Below are 24,623 nucleotides of genomic sequence, written 5' to 3' on the forward strand. Positions count from 1 at the left end.
TTTAATGAATTAGGCTTTGTGGCTTTGGCTCATGGGTCTTAAGGAAATGAACTCCAAACTTACACAGATAAAAATAAAAAAGCAAGACATAAACCACATTAATTATAGTCGACTACTTATGCCGGTTTTTCCTTTGATCTTTGGATGCTTTTGTAACAAGGAAAAGAGAAAGGTAGAGAAGATCGGTGTTTGACTATGACTTAAAATAATACGTGTATCATATCTTTGAGTCTTTGTAAGTTTATGGAATTAGAAAAATATGTTTTTAAATTAATGATAGATGATTGGCGACAATAGAATACAGGGTACTTTTATGTTCTGATCTACTTACAGAGATGTTTTTAATTATTCAGCTTTATTTTCTCAAGAACTAACAAACCATCACTGATTAAAAATGCCCATTTGTACTTTAAATAGTGTTATGTTTTATTATTATATACACAAGAACATATATTCCCAATGTGTATATGGGTACATATGGAACTCAAAAGACCAGCTATTCTGCCTTTCTACGTATGTACTCCAGATAGAGCCTGGGAGCACATCCAAACCCTATCCCCTCATCTGAGCCATTCATACAGAGAAGGAATGGCTTTATACATTCACAATGTTAATCATGCTAATGTTTGAACCAGCTCTAACTGGGATGTAACCATCAAATCCCTCCCACTCAGGGCTCAGGAAACCCTGCAAAAAAGATGGTGGAAAGAATATAAGATCCAAGGGGGAGAGAGGATAGCAGGAGACATTTCCTCTACATAAACTAACTGAAGGTAATAGGAACAGAGAGAGCAGCAAGCATAGTCCTGCACAGGTCTTGTACTGGCTAGTTTTGTGTCAACTTGACACAGGCTGGAGTTATCACAGCATCACATAGAAAGGAGCATCAGCCGTAAGGCATTTTCTCAATTAGTGATCAAGGGGGGAGGTCCCCTTGTGGGTGGTGCCATCTCTGGGCTGGTAGTCTTGGTTCTATAAGAGAGCAGGCTGAGCAAGCCAACCAGTAAAGAACATCCCTCCATGGCCTCTGCATCAGCTCCTGCTTCCTGACCTTCTTGAGTTCCAGTCCTGACTTCCTTTGGTGATCAAAAGCAATGTGGAAAGTGTAAGCTGAATAAACCCTTTCCTTCCCAACCGCTTCTTGGTCATGATGTTTTGTCCAGGAATAGAAACCCTGACTAAGAAAGGTCTGCAGCAGGTCCTCCATGTGCTATGCTTGCGTTTTAGTGTTTTTATGGGATTCTTAAATGTGTAAATGAGTGGCTCTAATACTTGTACCTCATCCTGAGTACTTTTCTCATTTTTGGTTTGCATTGTTCAACTCTGATGTAATGGTGATTGTTTATTCCCACTATAATTTATTTTGGTAAAAAAAATTACAATAAAGTAGAAAAAAGATAATGTTTGATTTTGCCTGTCCATGTGGAAAAATTGTTATTTTAATATAGTTTCATCTTTCCTATGTGTTTCATATGCATTTTATTTTTTGTTCCTTCCTTTTGCTCCTGCCATTAATTTTAAATCTTTAGGTTTTTACTTATTTTAATTGGATCAATATTTTATAATTGTGCTTAGAAGCACAGGCATTTATTTTTAGGATTAGGCGAAGGATATTGGTATTATTGAGGTTCAGCTGGTATCAGTTAAAACTCTGATCATTTTTCAAACTTCTGTTTGTTGGCTATGTGCTCCTTCTGTTCCACATGGTCTTGGATAGGCTGTTAAAATAACTGAAAAGCATAATGGTCTTCCATTCACAGGCTATCCTTGTAGGACTATTTACCAACTCATCATCCAGAAGGATAGGAGGAATTATTTTTTTTTCCTTTGTAGTTCTTTCAAATTAGCTATACTTGCTTAACTTAACAAGAATTCTAACACATGATCCAAGAGAAACAGTCTTATATGCACCTCTGTATTACATTTTTCTTTCTAGTTTCTTGGTAGCTAAATGTGACCACTGGACAAAACAAGCAGTAATGTGTTACAACTCAGGATACAGAGATAAAATGTTTTCTTTATTAGATATTTTCTTTATTTACATTTCAAATGTTATCCCCTTTCCTTGTTTTCCCTCCAAAAACCCCTTATCCCTGTCCTGCTCCTACCTCTCACCAACAAACCCACTCCTGCATCCCTGTCCTGGCATTCCCCTACACTGGGGCATTGGGCCATCGCAGGACCATTGGCCTCTCTGCCAACTGATGACCAACAAGGCCATCCTCTGCTACATGTGCAACTGGAGCCAAAATCCCTCCATGTGTACACTTTGGTTGATGATTTAGTCCCTGGGAGCTCTGGGGGGCAGGTACTTGTTGGTTCATATTTTTGTTCCTTCTATGGAATTGCAAATACCTTCAGCTCCTTCAGCCCTTATGTTAACCTCTCCATTGGGGACCCTGTGCTCAGTCCAATGGTTGGCTGAGAGCATCCACCTGTGCATTTTTCAGGTAGTGGCAGAATCTCTCAGGAGACAGCTATATCAGGCTCCTGTCAGCAAGCACTTGTTGGCATCCACAATAGTGTCTGGATTTGGTGACTCTATGTGGGATGAATCCCCAGGTGAGGCAGTATCTGGATGGCCTTTCCTTCAGTCTCTGCTCCACACTCTGTCTCTGTAACTCCTCCCATGGTTATTTTGTCTCCCCTTCTAAGGACAGAAGTATCCATACTTTGGTTTTCCTCCTTCTTGAGCTTCATGTGGTCTGTGAATTGTATCTTGAGTATACCAAGCTTCTGGTCTTGGTATACTTATCAGTGATTGCATATCATGTGTGTTCTTTTGTGATTTGATTACCTCAGTTAGGATGATATTTTCTAGTTTGATCCATTTGCCTACTAATTTCATAAATTCATTGTTTTTAATAGCTGAATAGTAATCTTTTATCCAACAGACTTTTGGTCTTTTTCAAGAGATAGGTAAATGACTTAGAAATTGATGTAAAATTGCCAGTGTTTCATATTTCCTTTCTAGAGCAAATAATTTCTTCACAGCATATTGCTTGATTTTTTAGCATTCAGGTTTTTAATGTTTTCTTATATTTATTTATGTGACTGAAAGACAGAGGAATTTACATTTCTCTGCACCCCAGTAGATGTCTGAGAAAAGCTTGCTGAGTCAATCCTCTCCTTCCAAATTGTGGGCTCTGGAAATTAACTCAGGATCTTTTCCTATGCTTTGCCACTAATTCCTTTACCTGCTAAGCCATCTCGCCAGCCAAAATTATAGAAATAGCTTTCTAGAATAATGATCCATTTCCTCCTCCTAAAGAGAGAACAGGAAGAATGGGATGACAGTAAATTCTGGACATTGAGTTTATAAAGGACACGACCAATGAACCAATCAAAATCCATCTGCTATACCATATTGCAAGAGAAAGGAAAGAGTAAAATTGTCTTTTACTTTCTGAAAAATCATTTGAAATCTCTGTAAACTGAATCAAAATCCGAGGATACAGTTGCATGTGCTGATCAAATCTGCCAGTATTCTTTCTTGTACTTTATGGGATACTTGTTTGACCTGTAAAGTTTTGGGCTTTCTGTCTAAATCGTTTTTTCCATGGGTTTGACAACATTTACAATAAGGATACATTTAAGATGGCAGGGGCTTTCCCTCTGAGATCCACAGGTTTCAGTACACTGAAAGTGTCATCATTTCCAGGCTTGTGAGAAGCTCATGGTGAAGATGGTGTGATAAAAGAAAACAGTAGAAGTGTGATTATGGTGTAAAAGTGTATCCTCCAAGAACTTGCCTCTAGTGATCTACTTATTTTAATTAGTCCCTGATCCCTAAGGTTTATAACACTTTCCAATAATGTTAAAGTTGGAGATGAAAATTTTATCAAATGTCCTTTGGAGGCACCTCAGATCCAAACCTAAAAATTCCTGTATTATCCATAGTCATTGCTGTAATCACATACTTGCCAAAAGCAACTTAAAGAGAAATAGGGAAGATCCATTTTGACTAATAGTTTGTTGTTGTTGTTGTTATTGTTTTGGTTTGGTTTGGTTTGGTTGGTTGGTTGGTTTTTCTTTATCTACATTTCAAACCTTCTCCCCTTTCCAAGTCTCCTCTCCAGAACCCCCCTCTCCCATCCCTCCACCCCTGCTTCTATGAGGGTGCTCCCTTACCTACCCACCCACTCCCAGCTTCCAGCACTGGCATTCCCCTACACTGGGGCATCGAACCTCCTCAATCCCAAGGGTTGCTCTTCCCAATGATGTCCAACAAGGCCATCCTCTGCCACATATGCAGCCAGAGCCATAGGTCCCTCCATGTGTACACTTTGCTTGGTGGTCCAGTCCCAATAACTCCAGAGGGTCTGGCCGGTTGACACTGTTGCTTTCCCCATGGGCCTGCAAAACCCTCAAGAGAATACTGGTCATCACAGCAGGGAGGGCGTGGATGCAGACAAGTAGAGTGACTGATCATATTTTATCTGTAGTGACAAAACTGGGGGATGAATCTTGGTTCTTGTGTCACTTTTTCCTCTTTTATTCAGTCCTAGGTTCCATTTCATTGAATAGTACCAGTCACTTGGTCATCCTTGCTCACTTGATCCTTGCTTTGATAGGCAAGCTGACAGATCCACTTGCACAGTGATTCTAAATCTAGACAAACAGATGGCGAAGATTAACATCCTATTTGCTGCTTGGTCTTGGTCTAAAATAGTATAATTCAAAAGTAAATAAGATAATGTGAATGTGAAATAATTTTTAATAGGCAGAGAAACTTAACCTGCTTTATTTGTGTCCCCATGTCTTATTTGTGTGTGTGTGGGGTGGGTGGGTGTATGTGTTTAGTGTCTATTTGAAGTTCAATAATGTTAGATGTAGTAATTCCCCAAATAATGGAATTTCTAAGAATTTGAAAAAGGCAGTTCAGACTAAGCTAAAGTGAGATAAAACAAAACAAAAATGAGTAAAATAGTAACTCAAAGAAACAGAATTATCAAGGCTCCAAACAAATGAACTTCAGTTACAGACATCACTTACAGGTCAACCACACATTTTATTTCACATAAGGTCTATTACTCTTATGTGTCTGGAGTGTTTCTGAGAAATCGAACTAAAACAACACTAAATGAAATTTGAAGCACCTCATCTTAGCTAACCTTAAACAGTCCTCCAAAAAATTTTTTTTCACTCATGGGAAAGTGGATCCTTGTGATTTTTCAGACTTTTAAAAATTTTAATAAGGATGCATTTCACAGAAGAGTAAAGTTAAAATAGTCAGTAAAATAAAACTTCAAACTGAAATTGGTGGGAGTAAAAGACATGCAAGTACCTTGTGTAAATGATTTAGTTGGCCAAATTCTTGAATTATTCAACTAATAGATATAAATTCTAGTGAAGAAATTTAGATATAGTCCCTCAGAAAAGGATAAAAAGAACAAGACTTTTACAATTATGTAAGAAGGAAAACTAATTCCATTAATTAGTTCACTGAAAAAAAAAAAAAAACTCTATCCCATGCTGGTGGCAATTTCTAAGAAAAAATTGAATATTTAAATCTGATTTTTAATAATTTTATTCAGTATTCTCCTATACCTGCAAAGTAGCGACAAAAAAAATCATTCCACAAGAGAGAAATGTTGATCTTAGACATTTTCTGAGTTTGTTTTGTGCTGGGAATTAATGAAACCTAAGATGATTTAATTTTTGGATAGGGCTAGCTTTCTACTGCTCTCTGCTGTCTAGTTGAAGTAATGGCAATATTTCAAGTATGTAGTCCTGTTTTGGCCCTTTTAATCTTTAGACAGTTTATCATTTTAAAATATTTTCTTGGCAACAAATAAGATATGAGTTAACATATTTGATATATAATATTAACAAAATTTTAATAGTGTCCCTAGATATGGCCACATACACTATGTTCCTATATAATATTTACATGCTGCAATTTTTATAATTTTACTAGAAAAGCCCATAGATATATGTAAGAAACAAAACAAAGAATGAAGTTTCTACATTAATAAACATAAGCTTTTCTTATTTACTCCAAAAAACTCCTAGGAATAATGAAAGAGTAGAGCAAGAAAGGAAGTAAAAGTCAAAGCTTTTGAAAATGATGTTTACTTTCTAGTATGTGCAGAATGAGCTTTCAAGATTTCGGCAGGGTGCCTGTGGGTTTTCAAAGTACTTATGAGACAAGATCATTATTCTGTATCTGTAAGCTGGATGTTTTATTCCTGAAATAAACTGAACCCTTCAAAACTTTGGTCTCTACGAAAAAGAAGGGACAGGTACTTTTAAAGTATCAAACATACTTGAAAAACATCAGAAAATTGAAAAAATAGGAAAAGAAGATATCATCTTTTAAAATTTGAATGGTTTTGACCTAATTAAACATCTTCTCTAGGAGAGTACATCTAACACGCTGGCTGATCTGAGCTTCCGGGACTGATGAAGCCCAGGAAAATGCATCTGGTACTTAGAGGAAAGCTGCACTGTGAAGTGGCATGAGTAAGATGGTATTGTGTGTCTCGAGGTCCCCATTACAAAGGGACCAGTCTCTGTGAGCTGATGAAGATATCACTGCTTATTTTCAACTTTCTATCTAGAAGAAAGAGAATTGATTCCATAGCAATCTTTCATTTTAAAGAGTCCTGACAGCACATGATGGTCATTGCATAATTCCAAGTACATGAAAATTATCCATTTTCTTAAAGAAATCTTCAGTGTACTCTCTCTATTTTTTTTTCTATAACAGAATTAGCTAGGCTATTAAAATTTTACAACCAACAACAAATACTGTTGAGACTATTTGCTATATTCTTCACCAAATGCCTGACATTGAATTTCCCTGAAAATAAGGTGGTGAAAAAATGAATCAAACTATCCTGAGGTTGTATGCTTCTATTCTGTGACTTACAAATCAGAAAATTCTCTGGGCAGTATATTGTTTTAAATATTAAGCTCTTATACCTAAGTTTCAGAAATGTATATAAAGAGAAATTACAAGGATGATACGTTCTGGTATTTTAAACTATACAATGTGAAGTTGAAACAATTTATTTTCATTACATACCAATTTATATCAGAAAGAGATTACTTTTTACAAACTAAATGAATAAATGTATTATGCTTTAAAAAAGGAAACAACTCATAGTGTCTTATATGTCTACTTTTTACTGGTATTTGGTCTTAATGTCTGAACAATCAGTTGCTTGGTTAGCCTTATTCATACCCATCCTGGTATGCAGATGAATTTATTTAAATACAAAATTTGTTTGTCAATGCAGAAATGCAAATGTCTTTTCTATATTGTAAAACTATTAGAAAAATAGCAGTCTTAATCCTCACTCAACAAATCTTTCTTGAAAATGAAAAGCAAGAGCAAATGTAATTTAAAGAAATGTCCTGTGGTCTACAGCATAGGTTGGTAATACAGTTCTTATCACTGGTGGATGAGGACATGTGTTCAGTACAGAATAAGAAGAACATCCTTGAACTAGAGATTTCCAGTTGATTCCTATTGAAAGTTTTATCGGCAAATGAATATGAACTGAAAGACAAAGACTCAGATATTGTGTTAAATGTAATACTTCAAAGAATGTAGATCACATAGTTACTTTTTTCTTCAAATTGACAATGTGTCATTGTCTGAATTATTATGTTTTATTTATGTGATATCTCAAAATAAAACAGGTGTCAATGAATGACATGTGAATAGGCATACCTATTTTGATGCTATGTTTACTACATTATTACATTTTAATTTGTTATAAAGCTTGTAGGTAATATGGGGAGGATTTCATTGAACATGGCTCACATTTTAGTCTTATCTCCAACTAAGCAAATTTGCTATTGAACATAATAATATCTTTATGTTTGGAATGGCAAAACTCCCAATATTGTGTAGTCTCAATTAAGTTTAATTAATGTATCACTATATAATTTACAAAAAATAAAATAATTATAAGTCTCCAGTAAGTGGCTAAGTCTGCTTTCCAGCAATATTTTTCAGATAAATGCAAGGGTTTCTTTAGATATAGAATGCAATATTTGTGATGAACAGAGTCTATTTTTATGTGCCAAAAATAAGAAATATCACAAACATATATACAGGGATGTATACACACACACACACACACACACACACACACACAGAGAGAGAGAGAGAGAGAGAGAGAGAATGTAAAACTGAATACAATGAAAGTAATGCAAATTCTAAACAGAAAAAATTTATTCATATAAAATATTATTTTAATTTACCTCAAGCTATAAAACAAAAATGTATCTACCTGTAATCATATACAGGTATGTATGAATAAGTAGTCAAATGAAGAGAAATAGACACAGATGTACAGCAAAATCAAAACAATTTTAGTGGCTACTTCCCTGCAAAAGGTAGACCACACCTTCTACTTCGTACAGGTGGTCTTCATCCTTCCAAAACATCTAATATGTAAAGAAGGTGGAGGAGATGTGAAACAGGCCATATACTGATAAGTGTTCAGAAGTGTGTTGATAAATTGGACTCTTGGTATATACATGAATATCAATTAGAAAAACCATTTGCCTCAGTAACTCCCTCATTCAGAAGATGATAGCCTTAATGTACACATGGGAGGAAAAGAAGGAATTCTAAACAACACCAGGGAAGGACAAGCTCTAATACAATTGACTTAATACTCTTCAAAAGTACCAAATGTAATATAAACAGAGATTGCCTCGAAAAGTCAGAAAAAGTAGGAAAATATAAAAGTTAAGTGTCATTTTATTCGATAGGAGGCCCTGGAGCAGAGGATGAACACTGCAGAAGAAAAGAAATGCCAAAGAAAAGATAAAATTTCATCCTGTTTAAGAAACAGTCAATTAATTTTGATGAATACTGCTTACCACTGTGAGAAGTTTCCAAGGGATATTGAGCAGGCCTTTGGTCCTGTCTTCTTGCCTTTCCGTACATTAAAGTCTGTTTTAGATATTTTACTACCTGTGTTCTATGGCATTTACTTTCACGCTCACTTTTTACTCTGACTCTTCTTTCCCTGCTCTTGTGTCTTTCCTGCCTTTACAATTACCTCCCTACAAAGTCCTTTCCACATCCATATGGCTTGGCTTGGCTTTGACACCCAATGAGTTCAGTGAGGGCCATCTGTGTGAACATGGGTTTCTAACACTCCACTGAAGCGTTTAGGGTCCACTACTCACAGTTTACGCAACTCACAGCAATGACTGACCATTTCTCAGAAAGCATCGGTGGGCTCTTGTTCTTCCTCCAGCCATGAATAACTATGGATGTTCTCATTAATTGTGTAGACAAGGACTAGTAAAGTGGGTATAGAGTGCCCAGAAGACCCAATTCTATATCCCTTATTTCCACGTATTACATTCTTACATAATGTTCACTAACCCTTAGAGGAGTGCTATTGATTGATAAGTATTGATACCTTTATTATTATTATTCTCAAAACTTTGAATAATAATGGGTCTCTTCATCCACCACTTTCAAGAGGAAATTTCTCTGAATAAGACTAGGACTAACACTTGTCTTTGAGAAAACATAAATAACAAGAATGGAGTTGAATAGCATATGGGTTATAATATAATTAGGTTTTTCCTTCCTACAACATGTTTTTCTGGCTGGAATTTATAATACCAACAATGGAATCCCTCCTGCTATCAGAATGCAGTTTAATCCTTCCATAATAGTGGTGTCAGTGTTTCAAAACTGGGTCTATGTTGCCAATGAGTTGGTATTATAATTTGTATAGTTTGCTGCTAGGTCAAACAATAGGTGGTATCTTTCTCCCCATAGGGCCTGCATCATGTCTTCAAGCTTTATGAGATAGTCAGCAGAAGGAAGCTTCCTTCTCACTTCCTGCTTGGTTTCTCTGCATATAGCAATCAAGATATGAAACTTCTATCTTATTTTTATTTTGTTTTTGTTTTTGTTTTTGTTTTTGTCTTTTGTTTTGTGTTGTTTTGATTTTGGAAACAGGGATTCTCTGTATAGCCCTGGCTGTCTTGGAACGCACTCTGTAGACCAGGCTGGCCTCAAAAATTCTATTTTAAATAGTGATTCTCTACAACAAGATTTTAAAAGAGAAGCATCAACAAGAATTGTGTCAGATCTGGTTTCTTTATTAAAGTAAAATTTAGCAATGTGGTAAGCTTGTGTCAAAGAGAAAGATGGAAAAATTCATAGTCATTTGAAGAAATAAGTGAATATCAAATTACTGACTTTGTTGAAAGGTAGAACACGTATTTCAAAGTCAGAAAACAATAAGGCTTTAGGTTAATGATATAAGTCATTTGTATCTTTACAGAAAGAAAAAGGGACTTGGTATTAATATTGTCCATCCTAGTTTCCTTCATATTAATTGCTTTCCTTACAGATCTGTGCTATATCATAATTGGTTGAGGATATCAAGCAAATCCAAAGGACACTAAAACTGATTAATGTAGGGCTGGTAAGTCACCTTTTTGCACATTTTCAGGTTTGGGCATTATTTCCATACCAGTTTTCTTCATAGGAATGCATAGACACATGACCTCATACAGATAACTTGTTACCTTTTGGGACTGAGATCTTTATATGTTTAACATATTTTTGAGAAGCAATTTTAACTTTATTAGATTTTTCTCTGAGGACTACGCTTTATAAGGTTTGTCTGTGCTAAATGGTTATGTGTACAGTTCCATAAAAACAGAAATGTAAATGCAAAAAAAAGCATTTCATAGTTACATAATCATATTTTAAAAGCCCCTGTGTGGTAAAGCAAACTCAACAAGTCACAGAAGAAAACAATACATGGAGATGAATTCCATTTTAGAAATATTTGGAAGATACTGCCTGGGAGAAGAAAAAAAAGAATGAGTACAAGGAAATAGCCTAGAGTTCAGTTGTTTAGAGGATTTTAAAGGCCAAATGTCCTTTGTGAGAAATAACGTTAAGCTGGCTCCTTTTTTTGGTAGTCGTGTATTGTCCAGGCAAATCTATGTGTGTGTTTAAGTGAGCCTGTAGGTGACAAAGTGCAGTTGCAATAGAGAGTCAAACTTGTACTTTTGCCGTGAAGTCCTAGTGGCTAATTATGCACTTAGTTGCCATGGGTGCAATTTGGTTCCCCTGCATTTTTTCTGCCTGTTTAGTGATTGTAGGCTCAAGGCTTCCACTGATTTGAAAGATCGCTGTGAATGAAAGGTCAGCTTTAAAAATCTGTATAAGAATGTTTGGCCACCGAAGTAGTCACTGTGAGGACAACTTTTAGATTACAAAATTTTACAAATTTTTCAGCACGTAGAAGGAAACACAATTAAAAATAAGAGGATTAAGGCACCCTCATGGAATGACATAATTTCTTTGGTTGCCTGACATATAATTTTTCTCTCATTTCTATAGTCCCCTGCTAATTAGTTATTATTTGACAAAATAAGTGAATTGGAAGTAAGATCAATGTCACCACTTAATTCTTCAAGTCTTAGTACTACAATACAAATTCATGAATAAGATTAATAGTACTTTATAAGTAATACATAGTGATTTTTATTATGGTAAAATACATGTATAGATTGTTTTTTATTTTACTGTAGACTATATTATCAACTTAGAGAGGGAACACATTCTACTTATCATGGTACACTGCACATACTGGAGTCTTTTTGTGTATGAGAGATTTATTATTGGTTGAGTAGGCAGCAAATATGCAAACACATAGTTATCATTCATAAACATATTTTTTTACTTGCTCATGTAACTTGGGAAACAGTCACTTAGGAGAAAATTTCCCAGGCTCCTTAAGTGGAAGAGGCATATAAAACTGTCATTGGCAGCATCATTTTAAAGAAGAAATCAATTTGGGGTACTGGAAGGTCAGGGCCAAAATGAGATAACTGTTCCTGTCTATGCCATATGCTGCTGCTTTGTCATCTTTAATTTCCCTTGTTTAAATTGTGCTTTTCTTATATAATTCAAAGAAAATCATGTGATTCTAAAATGAGTAAATCAATTAATGATTGCCTCAAAGCATTTATGCATGTGAGACTCACAATAAATGCCAATTAATAACAAGAAACTATCAAATACTTCTTTCTTGTGAAATTACACACAGTAGCTTTTGCTCTGTGAGTATGAAATCATGACTCTGCATATTTTAAGATTGATATATTAGTGGTATATATTGTTCAAAGGTTTACCAATTGTAGACTGGGGATGCAAGTTTAGCAGTTCTACAGGAAATGTTTTATGTAAGAATGAGAAGAAAGTACAGTCAAGCTGATTGTTCTTTCAGTTTCCTTTCAATCTTACACCATCGGCAAGCAATGAAGGACTATTCCTGCAACTGGTGAGAATGCAAAGTAGCTGTTCAAATTGAAAAACATATTTTATCCTTGGGAACAGGAGGTAGGATTAGCTTTTGTTTAATTGATTATATGTGTTCAACACAAGTTCTGTAAAGTAAGCAATGGCAACCTGCCTATTCTAATACCACCTTCTTTCTTCTAAGATTTCATTTCAGAGAGTGTGCACACAAACTGTCTACAGTGATTAACATAATCTATCTACAGATGCTTTATATAGATTCATAGATAAGCCTTGACATCCATCTCTAAAGTTATGATTTCTACAACAAATAATTCAGGTTTCTGCAGTTTTACTTTTGATATGTGGAAATGAATCCTTCATGACATGTTCCTTGAAGTTGGGTGTGTGTGTGTGTGTGTGTGTGTGTGTGTGTGTGTGTGTGTGTGTGTGTGTGTGTTTTCTGAACTTTTACTGAACTTCTGAACCTACAACTAAAATATTGAGTCTGGAACCAGACCACCTCATAGGTATGTTGGGCATTTCATGAAATAACATGGTGTACACAAATAGTAGAGCTAAAAAAATATTCTTTGAATTTGTTTATCATGTGAAATCTAAGAAGCTGAATATCTAAGCTAGGATTTAAGTCTGTTTTTTATGCATAAATAGAAATATAGTAGTTTTTAATATTGGGTATAGCATGTATTTTCTTGCTCACTGATTGATTATTCCCATCAGGTTAGTATGCACTTTCCAATTTTCTCTTTCCCAGACACAGTGGCTTGCTCAACAGGAGACAAAAGGACTGTGAGCAGAGATGATTTCAGTTTGCAACTTTGTTCGTCAATTTGCATTTTTCTTTTGGAAAAACCATGAGAGATGGGAACTTATGTCAGTGGCAGAGGGCTTTCTTACTATTTGTAAAGTGGTTATAGTGATACAGTATAAAAATACAAAAGCAAAGAATACAGGTTAAAAATTATAAATACAACTACAGAGATGATGACCAACATGTTGCTGTCTATGTTTCAGACTCGTCACTTCCAACATTATGAATCCTAAGAGGGGTGTAAGCCCTGATTTCCTTTCTTGATGGGCCAAGATGCTGCAGAATCTACTTGGACATTATCCAAGCTTATAGAGCACTAAACAGACACAAAGCTAACAAGTATATTTTCTAGAGTTATGTTCACACAATGACTGTGCTTCAGATGGAGGTGCCTTTAATATTTTAAGGATTAAAATATACACTTTTATAATTGAAAAAATGAATTATTAATAACAACCCAAACTAAGACCAGTGTTCTTCAATTTACTCTTTTGAAAGCAGGTGTTCTTAAACATTAAAACAAAAAAATAAAGAAACAAAAACAACCTTTCTATGTTCAGTACCTGAAGTCCAAATTTTATTATTAAAAATATAGTGAACTAAATAGTAAAGGAGCTTACAGAAATGTAGATGTTTTAACATAAATGATACAGGGTTTTAGAATATACAAACTGTCTAAGACAAAAAAAGGAGATCCCTTTAAAATTATGAAAGTGCTAATAATAAACATTGAATAATTTATACATATAAGTTTCAAGTTATATCTAAAATGAAATTGCTGAAATACAAATAACTATGTTGATAATAGACCATGACAGTAACTATCAATATATGAATCTATTTTACTTTGTTATAATTGTTACTTCTAATATCAAAAAATGAAACTTAAATCCTAATTCTGTTTTCAGTTCTTAAATTTGAATCAGACTCTGCAATGCTAGTTTGGCAAGATTGTGTGAGCAAGATAAATTGAACACATCATCACCTAATGAGAAAATGGCTTAAAATATTATTTGAGAAAAAGTACTAAGGATAACAATGGATGTAATTATTACTTCTTTATGACACAGAACTTTGTTTTGTGTCTATATTAGACTTTACATTATCATTTCCTTTGGATTAAGTATATAAAGAATTAGAACATAATGACTCAGATAAGAAAATTTTCATTTCTTTAATTACCACATTTTAAGGTATTTATATTTCTCTAAGGATTTAGCGTTTAATTAGAGAAAACCATGATGATTATAGCAAATGGGGATTAAATGATATTTAATGAGAAAATCCATAATGAAGGTTTGTGGAGGACCAGATTTTATCTGCAATGATTTCACTCTGATCTCAGATGTGACAAAATAATTACATAAAGATTGCTCCTTGGAATTTTCATTTCACATAATCTAACTGATGATCTAATTTATAGTGCAATTAGTCAATTTTTCAAATGCCATAAGGTGAGGCATGCTAGAAGAGGCCTCTTTATGTCCCCATCTGTCATACACTCTGCTTTTTTGTTTTCTACTTGACATTTAAAATCTTGTTATGAAAGTGTCTGGCAAGATACAAATGTTCTAAGATACTAAACATAACGTGTTAGATGTGTCTTCCACAAACCAGGTATTATAAGAGTATCCTGAAGTGTTAAAACATTGGAAGGAAGGGGTGGGTGGCAAGTGTCTATGATATAAAGATTGCTGAATTATCATTACAAAAAGAGCCCTGTGTTGTGTGATTAGCCACTGGGGCTCACTTTGCCTTTTGTTCATCAGCACACACAAAAGTTGAAGTCAGATGCTATCTTCATAACTTAGACTTCACAAACTCTAGAACTGTGAAAAAATAAGATTTCAATTATTCCCAAGTACTCAACCCTTCTGTTACAGCAGCGTAAAAGAGAATACAGAGGATAAGGTGTTATCAAAAATATTCTGACATCATCAGAGCAACAGACATTTTCATATCGTCAGATGATTACATAAAAGTCAGACAAGCTCCACTATGAACAGCTACTAAACTAACCTCTGTGAACATAAAAATAATGATATAAAAATACGCATCTGTAATTGCCTTCTTCATTTAAAAACATTGCTTTGAATACATTCTGGAAATATCGTTTGTTTTGATTAAGACATTGTTTTGAGAAAAAAAAAAGCTGAGTGAATTTCAAAATTAATGACTTTATCTAGTTTAAGGTTTCAGAAAAGGAAGTTGGTGAGGAACTGATGAAATTGGACAATAGTGTATTAAACTCCCTCAAATACACAAAAAGTGAAATTATCAAGAACATTTACAAAATCATTTGGTGTTTGAAAACGTAATAGTTTTCCCAATTGAAATAAAAAAAATATCCTAGGAATCAAAATAAAGTTCTTGTTATTTAGACAAACTTTAAAGTATTACATGAAATAGGTTATGGGTTTATATCTGAAATGTGAGAAGCAAATTAAATATCAGAAGATAAAATATTTTAAAGATGTTTTGGCAAAAGGGAGGCAAGTGTTCTAAAATCTTATTCAGTGGTACAACATTTGTTCAGATAATTAAACTTTTCACCCATGCTTTGGCAAGAAGCTTTAATTACATTCATTGGGTCATGTGAAAACAAAATTAAGTAAGGAAAAGGAAGATTATATTAAAACAATGTTGTTAGAAAGAGAGAGTGAGAGATGAAGCTGATAGGGTGAAAACTACTAAGATTCATTCTATGAGCATATATTGTAGTCAAAGTAAAATATGTATATATTAAATTTGCACTCTCAATGGAGGAATGAGTCTGTATTGATGTAAACTCATATCTTAAATAAATTGTTCATATTTAAGACTAATTAGAAGTAAAATAATTTGAGGCCAGATTATATTAGTCCAGGAAGGTCAAATTCTTTTTTTTTTTTTAATTTAATTGAATTTTAATTTTACTTGGAATTCATTTTTTATACTCCATATTCCATTCCAGTGGTATAGCTGGGTCTTCAGGTAGAACTATTTCAAACACTCTGAGGAAACTCCAGATTGATATCCAGAGTGGTTGTACCAGTGTGCAATCCCACCAGCAATGGAGGGTGTTCCTCTTTCTCCTCATCTTTTACAGCATGTATTGTCACCTGAGGTTTTGATCTTAGTCATTCTGATTGGCATAAGGTAGACTCTCACGGTCATTTTGACTTGCATTTCTCTGGTCACTAAGGACTTTGAACATTTCTTTAGGTGCTTCTCAGTCATTCGAGATTACTCATTTGTAAATTCTCAGTTTTGTTCTATACCCCTTTTTGGTTGTTTTTATTTATTTATTTATTTATTTATTTATTTATTTATTTTTATTATTTTGTGATTAACTTCTTGAGTTGTTTTTTTTTTCAATTAATTTTTTCCAATTTTATTAGATATTTTCTTACATTTCAAATGCTACCCCGAAAGTTACCTATACCCTCCCCAAGCCCTGCTCCCCTATCCACTCACTCCCACTTCATGGCCCTGGCATTCCCTTGTATTGGGGAATATAAAGTTTGCAAGACCAAGGGACCTCTCTTCCTAATGATGGCCGTCTAGACCATCTTCTGCTACATATGCAGCTAGAGACACGAGCTCTGGGGATACTGGTTAGTTCATATTATTGTTCCACCTATAGGGTTGCAGACCCCTTCAGCTCCTTGGGTACTTTCTCTAGCTTCTCCATTGGGGGCTCTGTGTTCCATCCAATAGATGACTATGAGCATCCACTTCTGTATTTGCCAGGTACTGGCATAGCCTCACCAGAGACAACTATATCAAGGTCATTTAAGCAAAATCTTGCTGGCATATGCAATAGTGTCTATGTTTGGTGGCTGATTATGGGATGGATCCCCGGGTGGGGTAGTCTCTGGATGGTATCCATGCCTTGGTCTTCCTTCTTCTTGTGTTTTGCAAATTGTATCTTGGATATTTCAAGTTTCTGGGCTAATATCCCCTTAACAGTGAGTGCATATCAAGTGAGTTCTTTTGTGATTTTTTTCTTTTCTTTCTTTGTTTTTTTGTGATTAACTTCTTGATTTCTTTATATATTTTAGAAGTTAGCCCTCTATCAGATGTGGGGTTAGTGAAGATTTTTTTCCCAATTGGTAGGTTGCCAATTTGTCTTATCAACAAAGTCCTTTGTCTTATTTGCTTTCAGTGGGATTGCTTCAACTATGTCTCCATTTAATTTGATATTGGCTGTTGGTTTGCTGGATGTTGATTTTATTATGTTTAGGTATGGGCTTTGGGTTCCTGACCTCTCCAATACTTTTACCATGAAGGGATGTTGTATTTTGTCAAATGTTGCCCATGTATTTTGGCTTCTGTTGTTTAAGGTCTTACATTTGCCTTTCGCCATCTGGATAGGCCTGGTGTTTGTAGATCTGGGTGACTGTATGGAGTCTGCCTCTTTTGTGCCTAGGTTACTTCAGGTGCCTTGATAGGCTTGCAGCCCTGACTGTATCAGACCACGTGTGGGACCTTCCAGCTGGGGGCTCTTCAGAGGGGCAATGAAGCTGCTGATCTGTTGCCTTGACTGGTGGATCTCATGGGAGACCTTCAGATTGTTGGGTCTTCAGTGGAGCAGTCAAGCTGTTGTCCAACTGTACTGAGTGCAGCTGATCCTCAACTGCTCTGAGAGCAATGGATCCTTAACTGTTCAAGTTCTCTGAGTACAGTGTGTCCAACTGTTCTCTGTGCAGTGGGTCCTCTAGGTTGGATCAGGATATGGAGTCTTCACAGAAGCAGAGCAACTAGGAGGCTGCCCCAGCAGCAAGGACCAGATAGAAGGGGTGGAAGGTGAGTGGTATTCAGAAAGGAGGTTGTTTTGGTGCCTAATGAGTCCACCAGGCTCCCAGAAGCAGCTCTGGGACTCAGGGGTTTAGGGAGTGATTAGGCGTTTTATTACCAACTGCTCTGAGTGCATTGGGTTCTCCAGGATGAATTGGGATATGGATTCTTCACAGGAGCAGACCAACTAGGGGTCTGCCCCAGCAGCAAGGACCAGGCATAAGGTGAAGATGAAATGCTTACTTTTTACTTTATCCAGGCTTTAGAGACCATGAAATACGAGAACTGAAAGAATTTGCTATATAAAATGACTAGGTTGATATTGATTATTTTTGTGATACCAGCTAATGTGTATGAGAGAAAGTAAGGGATTAAAGACGATCTATAAATTGACTAGATGGTGGCATTATTCATGTTGCTTACAAAGGAGAGTAAGACCTTACAAAGAGAGACAAAAGCCAGAATCTAAAGAGACACTTACATCAGGTAAGTATTAAATGTTTAGAATTTCTTAGTATTTTATTTTCTTTGTAGTGTTAATAGTCAAGAATAAAGTACCAGTCACTGTCAGATGCATGTTGGGTCACCTCCTACTTAATATTTACAAATGCTAAAATGAAAGTAGATGCTAAATCTTCCAGAAAAACTACTTAAAACATTTTTTTTTAAATTTAGCTCTATTTTGATCATATTCTTCCCCTTCCCTAAGTCTGTCCAGATATTCTCTTCTCTTTATCCATCAAACTTTAAGATTTTTCTCTAAAAGTCAAAAACCCAAATACAGGAACACCCAACACTCCTCCACACAAGAAAAACAAGAAAAAAAAAACCCAAAATAAACAAACATACAAAAACAAATCCAATAAAAGCATGTATGTGTATTATAATATTACTTTTGATTTTTTCATGCTTCTGTTGTTTTAATAAGGTGCCAACTGAGAGCCTAATGCAAGAGAGTCACATGATTTCTGTGGAACACAAATAACCACATTTATAATTGCCATGCTTGCTCAAGAATGAATCCTATACATAACTAATTATTTCTTTCCTCTGCAATCTTCTACTTTCAATACATATTTTGACTCTCCTGTTTTTAAAATATGTTTATTACTAAGAACACGGATGAAATATAAAGTGATTAAGAAATAAAAAATACCAATAAATTTTGTGATTGCCTTAGTCGGTGCTCTATTGCTGTAATGACATGACATGACTGGTGAATTATGAGAGAAAGCATTTAATTGAGCTTATTTACAATTTCAGATGTTTATTTCATTATCATCATATTAGGGAGCATGGCAGTAGGAAGGAGAAGATGATCCTGTACAAGTCACTGGGATGACTACATAGAGAACATTAAAGCACACCCCCAGTGCCACGTGTCCTCCAACAAGGCCACACATACGCCAATGCCAATATGGATATCCTTCCTAATCCTTCTCAAGTGGTGCTGCTCCCTGGTCACTAACCATTCAAATATTTGAACCTACAAGTTATTTTTATTAAACCAAATACATTATTTATCCATTGTTATATGAATATTTATTTAAGATAATTAATGCTTATATTAGTTAAAAGTGAATACCTGGAGATATTCAACATGATAGATTCAGATTTAAAGCACATTTCTAATATTATGTGCTGAGCCTACGTTTGCATTTATTTGTTCATTTAAAATATAACATCATATTCTCCTTTCCCATTTCTTCTTTCAACCTTTCTATGTACCTTGCCTCCTACTCCTTTGCCTCACTCCCTCTCAACTTGTCTTCTTCATTTTTGATAAGTTTTATACACACACACACTCTCTTGGTCAGGGTTTCTAATCCTACACAAACATCATGACCAAGAATGCAAGTTGGGGATGAAAGGGTTTATTCTGCTTACAGTTCCACATTGCTGTTCATCACCAAAGTCAGGACTGGATCTCAAGCAGGTCAGGAAGCAAGAGGTGATGCAGAGGCCATGAAGAGATATTTCTTACTGGCTTGCTCAGCTTACTCTCTTATAGAACCCAAGACTGCCAGCCCAGGGAGGGCACCACCCACAATGGTTCCTCCTCCCTTGATTACTAATTGAGAAAATGCCTTACAACTGGATCTCATGCAGGCATTTCCTCACCTGAAGCTCCTTTCTCTGTGATAAGTCCAGCTTGTGTCAAGTTGACATACAAAACCAGCCAATACATCCACACCCACACAAACAAAACCATCAACAACAAAATCCCACTGTGCTGGAGTCCATTATTAGTTTGTTAGCTATTCCTTAGCATGAGGACTGTCCTAAAGGGATTAAAACACTCAGTATTACTCCATTAACAGAAGTTGGTTTTCTATCTCCTAGTAATTATAAGTTTCCCCATGATCCAACCATTCCAGCAGTAATAGGTAGCCATTACTCCATACCTTTATTTATTTCTCTTTCCTTACAAGATCTATCTGTTCTTACTCTATACTTGCCTCCAGTCATTCTATGGATTTTAATAGGGATATCATTGTCCCCACAGCTGTATCCACATGTAAGTTAATGTATACCACATTACGGTTTCTGAATCTGGGATATCTTACCCAGTATAATTTTTTTCTAGATTCATCTGTGTATCTGCAAATATCATGATGTCATTTCTTAACAGCTGAGAAGTGCTCCATTTTTCAAATGGAGGATATTTTCTTTATCCAATCTTCTGTTGATGGGTATCTAATATGTTTCCAACTTCTGACTGTTATGAATAGAGCAATGGTGAACATGGTTGAGCAATTTTCCCTGCATACTTGGGGACAGGCCTGAAAAACATTTTGAAAAGTTTAATATCCTATATAATTTTAGACTATGATGTTTGGCTTCCATTTTACTTAGTTAATATGTGCTTCATAATAGGACCTGTTTAGAGAGGAACCCAACAGTCGTTTATTTTCAAAATCCTGTATTTATTAGTCAGTCCAGTCCCAAGATATGTAATTTCATAAGCAGACACATCGTTAGATGAACTAACATCCTGGTATGTAAGAGGTGTTTGATACTGGCAGAAGGGTAACGTATAGAATTAAATATCAGCACTTGATATTTTCACTATCCTTGTAGATTTTTAAATGATAAGTATTCCAACTAAAGGTACCTAATGGATATTCCTCTCTAGTATCCACTGACCTCAAAGAATTTTTTATTTTCTCCATTAAAAATTATTTGGAAAAATGCAGTATATTCTCCCTTAGAGGAGTGAACTATGTAGGTTAGTTAAAAACATATACATGCCTTGGCTTCCTCAGCATAAAGAGTATAAAAGGAACAGAAATTAATATCACCCAAGTTTGCACCTAAGTGTGAAAAGAAAGCTGAGATAGTGACCTATAATCCTCATGCATCCAGAACTGGAGCTGAAAGCCTCTTAGCTTTCATTCTCCTGTACTACAGGACATAATTTACCCATCACCTCCTCCATTGGAGAAATGCCAGTTTCCCAGGATCAGCGGTCTCTCTGTTCTTCACATAGTCCTGCAGTGCTTTAAACTGTGTCCTCCACTTTCCTGTCAGGTCCTCTTCCTGGAAACTTGTCTTTAACAAAGAAATTGTAACATATTGTCATAATATATAATTGCTTTATTAGGTACTTGGAGGATAAAAAAGTCATCAGCCCATATTACTAATTAAATTTATGTGTTTGTAAAAGAAGACAAAGGTTAAAGTTGCTCTTGTGGCTTTGTGGAATTCATTGTTCAAGTTCATGGCTTTGTGTGTAAGACTGAATCTCCAGATTTCTACTTTTCCTGGTCATAGGTTTGCTTTTACTTCAATAATGTCACTGTTTTTCTCCAAACTAAATGTAATTATGCTGCTAATCCAGTGTTTATAAACTCTTTCCCCCGAGGCATGTAACCCATGAATCACAGGTTACAGTGCAGACCATGGCGAGAAACCATCTGCTCAGATGAACATTTATTATAAGGGTTATAAAAGTCTGTGTTTATTATGCATGAGATTCTGAATAATTTAGGTGGGTTTCAGATAAATTCTTAAATGTAAAGCAACTAAAACACTAGTTTGAGAAAGAAAAGAGAAAACTATTGCTATATACAAATACTTAATTCAGTATAAAAAAAATCAAAGCAAGGCTCTGAATGTTTTTCTAGGATGACTTAAACCAGTGAGTTTTTCTAAAAGCAGAAAATTTCCAGGTAATGCCTTTTAAGTAAAAGAAGAAATGTCTCTAATTTAAAACAATGTATTTCTTAAAAGTCATCACTATAGAGGAGCCTTGTGACTCCTTCAGACTTGCTTACTATTCCTTTGCCATACTGCCTCTTTTTTGGTTTTATCTTCATCCCATTCTTTAATTAAAACCTGTGTTTGGCCCCTGTTTCCTATTTCCCATTCAAATCACAAACACCCTGTTAATCTCCTGTTGAACCCCCCTCCATGGTTACTTTTTACTGTCTTTTTCTGAGGTTTCTCCAGGTTCTAGACTCAGATCTGAAAATTTGGAACTTGGAACCTCAGATGAGAGAGATCATGTGAAGTTTCCCTCCCTGAGTATGGGTTACAACACTCAATATGAACTTTCCTATTTCCATCCATTTACCTGCAAATGTTGTGATTTCACTTTTTTCTTTCAGATGAATATTATTCCACAATGCGTATGTATAATATTTTTTATTATCTTTTCAACAGTTAAAGTATATTTCAGTGGTTTCCATTTACTAGCTTTATTGAATAGTGTACACATCTATGGAAATATCCATGTATTGCAATACTATGTCCTTTGGGAATATGCCAAAGGGTGCTTGAACTAGAGCTGGGTCATGCGGGAAATTTAGTTTTTGAGGATTCTCTGAACTGATTTCCAAAATAACTGGATCAGAGTGTGTTCCGATGCATCAATAAATGAAGGGCTCTTTCTTCCTACATCCTCACTAGTATTTGTTGCTAGCTATTTTGTCAATCTTTGCTGTTCTGAACAGGATATAAAACAATTGCAAAGTTGTTTCGATTTTTTTTTCCTAATGGCTAGGAACAATGAATGTATCCAACACCAAATACTCAGCTCTAGATCACATACATACAGACAACACTACATGGACCAAAATGATTTTATATATATATATATATATATATATATATATATATATATATATATATATATATATATATATATATATATATATATATATATATATATATATATATATATATATATATATTCTATCTATAATATATATCATATATATGTATGTATATAATCACTTTGTAATTTTATCATAATTTCATGTTTTATTTGAATGTGATGTATAATCATCTGACTAGAATAAAAATCTAATCAGTTAAAATATTAAGAATACTAAATTATGAATGGAATTAAAATAATGATTTTTCATATATTCACAAAACGCACCTACTTAAGGGGTGCGTCATATTTTTCATGGAAAGAGGGAAGGAAAAGAGTGTTGGTAAATATATTCTGACTATAAAATCTTAAAATGAAAGTAAAGTTGTGTAGAAAGTAATATAGAAGGTAATAACATCAGCCTGAATCTTTGTTTATAATGAGAACGCATCAGTGACTGAACTGTACAGAAGGTTCCGGCAAGCTATAATATAATTATTGACATAGTGATGTCCTTAATTGAGTCAAATATATGTCAAGTGTGCTTAAGTGTATCTAACAGATATCTACTGTCTATTAGGGCAAGAAGAGTGTGATTAAAATGAAGTTAAGAGTAATGTCCAGATGCAGGTTTCAAATTGCCTGGAGGTTATAGAAATGAAGAGTAGTTTCCAACCCTATGTGTGTATCATCAACATCTTTTGCTTATATTGGGACTCATACACGACAGAACTTTAAAATTCACTTAAACCTGCATTGCCACATACCCCCGAGACATCATTATCTCGGAAGTCTCAATCTCACCCTTTCGTCTGCTGTCTGATGATTCTCTGTCTTCCTAGGCTCAAAATTCCACAGTGCGAGTTCTCCTTTCCACCCCTCTTTGTCACGTTGGCTACCAAGTATAAAACGGCTTTGTCCACTTAGTATCTTCTTGTTTTCTCTGTAATAAATATCGATTCCTCAATACTATTGTATAGTGATGTGCTTACTACATTGACTTTTTTCTCAGATTTTCTTTTATTTCATTTAAAAACTTAGACTTGATGTATCTACATGTCTTGCTCATTGAGTATTGTGATATTACCTTGCTATTGCTGGCTGGCTGCATGAATAGTGTGAGTTCACCTCACTGGCTGACTCTGGAGAGAAGGCACAGCATGTAGTGTTCTGTCTGCTCCTGCTTTGTGCATGTAATATTTAAGTATATTCAGGGAGTCAACTGATTTAGATACAATTTATTTCAGTCCATGTTAAATTTGGTATAAGTCCTTTGAAAAGTATCTAGATAATATTCTCAATGTACCATTTTTTTTCTCTCATGGTATACCATATTAAGCTTGGCTTGTTTTCCACACTCTGCTATATACAGCGTAGGACTTTATAATAATAAAACATATTTTTAAAATTGCTCTCCATTCATCTATGAGATTCCTTCTTTTAATTTGTGAGTGATGAATCTTAAACCAATAACTCCTTAGCTATGGACTCCTGAAGTGAGGATGTGAGCTATGCCCACAGACATCTCAGATTTCCTTTCTTCAGACAGCTTTCTGACTGATACTCTTTATATATATATATATATATATATATATATATATATATATATATATATATATTTACATTTCAAATGTTACCCCCTTTTCTAGTTTCCCCTCCAAAATCCC

This window comes from Mus pahari, chromosome 12 (assembly GCF_900095145.1).
Source record: "Mus pahari chromosome 12, PAHARI_EIJ_v1.1, whole genome shotgun sequence".
Lineage (NCBI taxonomy): Eukaryota > Metazoa > Chordata > Mammalia > Rodentia > Muridae > Mus > Mus pahari.